Source organism: Euprymna scolopes, chromosome 31, assembly GCF_053919585.1.
Source record: "Euprymna scolopes isolate OS-2025 chromosome 31, ASM5391958v1, whole genome shotgun sequence".
In the NCBI taxonomy this organism is placed as follows: domain Eukaryota; kingdom Metazoa; phylum Mollusca; class Cephalopoda; order Sepiida; family Sepiolidae; genus Euprymna; species Euprymna scolopes.
The window spans coordinates 16,708,203-16,712,868 of NC_136512.1; positions in this window are offsets into that span (position 1 = coordinate 16,708,203).

Sequence of the window (4,666 nt, forward strand, 5' to 3'; positions counted from 1 at the left end):
TGTGGCGTCATCTCACATGCAGCACAAGAAGGGGGACCACGCATGCGCGGCTTGTTTATTTTATGGTAATTGTAAATATGTCTTCCTCATTTTCACCTTATTTTTAATTTCTTCCCCCTACTTTCTTTTTCAAAAATCAAAATGCTGTCGTTCTTCCCTGATGAGGATGACGAAAGACATCTCTGATTAAAAAGAATGGCAAGACGTAGCCAGAATGACTGGAGATTGTTCCAAGTGCAGAAGTTGCTAGAAACTTACCAGAGTTTGGTCAAAGTAACTACCTATGCGGCTCCACTCCAAATTTTCTTTCAGGGTTGTTTCCTTTAGATTAGACTGCCTTTCAAGGCTGAAGAGCTCAACCTACCCAGGTTTGGAATAGGAGTTTTCTTTATCTTTGAAGCACAAATAAATACAAACAAATCAAACATATACGATACATAGAGCAAGGAGCTATGAGTTGCAGTGTTTTGTGCAAAGTTCAAATTAAAGGAGCATCCAAAGCAGCAGAATTCCTCGATGATGATGATGGTTACAATTAAATAAATTTAAACCTGAATAAATAAAAACAAATCCAACACATATGCTACGTACAGCAAGGAGTCATGAGTTGCAGTGTTTCATGCAAAGTTCAAATTGAAGGAGCGTCCAAAATTTTTTCTTTTTACACGGTGGTCACCGCTTATCAAGGCCCAGAAGCCACTCAGGGATAAGGGTTATTGCAAGTACAGTACGTTGTGTGAAGATTTGATGATGTGTTTACCTAAGGGGGCGGTTCATTAGGAATTTGTTAACGTTGGACTTGAAGACATCTAAGTTGTAGTCAGGTGGGAAGCAGGCAGACGGAACAGAGTTCCACAGGTGTGCAGTTCTAAGAAAGAAGCTTTGTTCATGGAATCCACGTTTTGATTTAGGCACAGATAAAGAGTGGGGGAAATTTTTCACACTGGATTCAGCTAGACGGGTGTTTTTCATGAAAGATTGGCGAGGGGGGACCAGAGATTGGAATTCAGATGAGCACCTGCCATGGAAATAACAATAAAACAAGGACAGGCTTGCAACGTCTCTTCTGTGGGAGAGAGGTTGCAGGGTAGAGAAATGGGCATCCCCCACTAAGCCACGAAGTTTATTTTGTACTCTGTCAAGGCAGGATAGGCTGTTTTTAGCAGCTCCTGCCCAGATATGGCAGCAGTATTCGATCCTTGGACGTACTTGGCTTTTATATAGATAGAGAATTGCATCAGCAGTGAGATATCTTCTGGAGCGGTAGAAGGATCCCACCATCTTCCCAGCGACCTTGGCAACAGACTTGATGTACGTGTTCCATTTCAGATCAGGAGTATTATACTTAAAAGTTAACAGTTGAATAAAATGCCATTAATCTTTTGTGTGCGTAGATAAAGTGACAAAAAAAAAATTATTTAGATAAATAAAAACTTTTTATTTATCTATATATATATCTATAAAAGTGTCTGTCTGTCTGCGTACATTTCCCTACACAATAACTCTGTCAATTTTTAATCTACAGACTCGAAATTTGATATACAGGGTAGTGAGATTTGAGAAAATCTTTGTAATCAGTTTTCAGCCAAAAATAAACTCTTTTTCATTTATCTATTATAGATAAAATAGCAACCAACTTCCATGGACAATAAGTGGAAAATGTTCTGGTCTCATCTGAAGCAACTCTATCTCTATACTGTCATTAGTCCCAACCAAATCGAGGAAAAATTCCTTACTCAAACTTTTTCTGTGCATGGTAATAAGGAGGCAAGGAAATCGAGGCCCCAAAGACTTCTCATCTCCTAGGTAGCTTTATAATTCACAATGGGAGTTTGACTGTCACTATTTTTGTGAGCTTAATGTCGCAGACTCTACCTAACTCTTTCTGTTTTACTAACTTTTTTTTTTTTTTTTAACCTATTGCGTGAAAATCTAATATATAAAAAGCTATATGTCTGTCTGCCCGTCTGTATTCATATTTTCTAACTCTGTCTCCTCTGAAACTAAAAGTCTCAAAGCGGTGTTAGGGCCTCAAATGATTGGATTTTTTATGGACCGTTCTTTTATGGGTCTTTAGCCGGTTAAAATCGTTTTTAAGGAGTCAAAAATGGGTAAAAATTGAAAAAATCGTTAAACATTTTGCACATTCATTTTAGTTTATTTTTAATTTTTAATCAGTTCATATGCATTTCACGTTGGTACAGTGGTAACGTCACCAGCTTTGAATGCTACAGTTTTGCTTTGGGTTTCGATTCTAGCTGATGGCACCAAAATATTTTATTTTTTAGCTTTGAAATCACGACTATAATAATATAGATATGAAATCTGGACAAATTAAAGTATCATATTTAAGCGTATTTTATGACCAGGCGAAGCCCCCCCCCCCCCAGTAGTGCTATGCGAGAATGAGGATTATCATGATGGAAGATGACTCTTCTGTTGATTAAAAAAAAAAAAGGTCATTTTCGTGCCAACATGGGTGAGAATATTGCAACAATATATAAATGATGCTTTAATAAATCTGAAAGAAAAAGTTATAAAGTAATCTTTGTTATATTCTTAAATAACAATATGTACAAAATAAATTATAATGTTTTAGGAGCAATTGGACTCCTGAAAAAGAATTTCGGAAACTACCCGACAAATATACCTAGTGAACCAAGTGCAACAGAAATTCAAACAATTACACTTAAAGGGACGGTCAGAATCTTAAAAATCTCTTGGTTGGAATATCTGAGTTAGAGAGTGACTGTTTGGCATCCGGTAGGATGCCCCATTCACCAGCTTGAACAAACTGATGAGAAAAAAAAAAATGTTAAAAATGTTCCTTCTACAAACCAGCAAAAACTGATATTTGAAATTTTTATTTGCATGATAAATATTTGCCAAACTGACTGGCAAAATGGATTCATTTCTATCAACTTTTTGTTAAATTGCATTAGTACAACAAAAAAAAAAATGAGAAAGTTCACATGTTGGAACACATTTACATTCGATAGAATTAAGAATCTGTTTAATGATCGATGGAGGTTTATGTATATTAGATTGGCGTATGTTTATTCAGATTGCCACTTATGGCGGCATTTAAAATTAAAGAAAATACAGAAATGTCTGTATGAGGTATGTACCAGTGGCAGGATGAAGATGAAAAAATTCCAAAAATTATAGAATTTGATCAAGTGTTTTTTTTTTTTTTATATTCAAGAAAATCAAATTTTATTCTGTTTCGATGAGGGTGAAAAAAAGCATTCAACCAATCTGTAGACAAGGGCAGACAACCCAGATGCATGTGAAAACTCAAAATAATCAGATTACCTTTCCTTATGTTCTCTAGAAAAACATGGTCTCATCTGTCACTTATTGGTAAAAAAATGACAAAGTTGTTTATCATAAATACAAAAAAAAAAAAATTTTTTTTGTGATTTTTGGAATATGCCAACTTCATTCCGTGACAAATAGGTACTATATAAAAGTTTTTCATTTTTGTTGATTGCCATAAGGGATAATCTGAATAAGCACCGATTGGCGTTATCCTTGAAGTATTTTTAATTAAGTTTAGCATGACATCTAAACTCTACCTAGATATTATTCATGCATTGAACGTGACCTCTAACTTTATTCATGCATTGAACACTGTTGAAGTAAATACTAAAAATTATACATAAAATATCACGTTTGCTTATAACATTTTATGTGAATACATAAAAAATATATACAAAAGAGCCTTCCAAAAGTAATGCCTCTTATTTTTCATTGGTCCCCTGACAAAGGAACGATTCGACCTAATAATTCACTTCTGTTCGTTTGTTCACACTTTTCTCAATAACCGCACCTTCGATTTTTTTTTTTGGGGGGGGGGGGAATTTTACACACACATTAGTCATGGTAAAAGTAAATTTTTCACTTGTCAAGGGGGAACCCAGCGTGCTCAGCTTGTTCTGTCCAAATGGATCAAAGGGTTCTACAAATTGTATTGACATGATGACTGAACTTATGTATTCATGATCCGAAAGTTTCATCTTTCTTTTGCAGATCTTGATGGTGTGAAACTTGTTAAAAAAAAAGCAACCCCCTGTCATGGACGTGCGCCAGAAGCAGAATATTGAATTTTTTTAGTTGTAAGCTATCTTAATTTTAGAAGAGGAGAGAAATGTTGTGCCAAACAAAACGACAATATCAATCTAAAGAAACCTTGAATCTTAAAATCTTGCTGACGAAGACAAACAATAGAGTTTTTTATTGGATCTGTAAAAGTCTTGAATTGTGAAAGTTTGCAGACAAAGAGCAAAATTCTTTGTGCAGACACAAAAAATTATGTGCGGGAATTCTAAACGATCAAGAATGTTTTATGGAGTTATTCCGGATTCTGATTGGTCGATAGCAGAGTGTCGTTCCATTTGATTGGCCAGTTGCTATCACCCCTGTCTTTAAATAGATCCTTCCAATTTTTAGGTGATCATATCCTCATTATACCAAAAATATTGCAACAGAATTCCTATTGACTATGTAGAAAAATAAATTCTGAAACACAAAAGGCTGTTCGTTTTAATGGTATCACTCCTGTCTTTGTAACTCTTTAAGTTTTTGAGTTAATAAAAAAAAATAGGAGGCTTTACTTCTGGAACGATGGTCATATATCGAAATAAAATGTTTCAATTTTGTATTC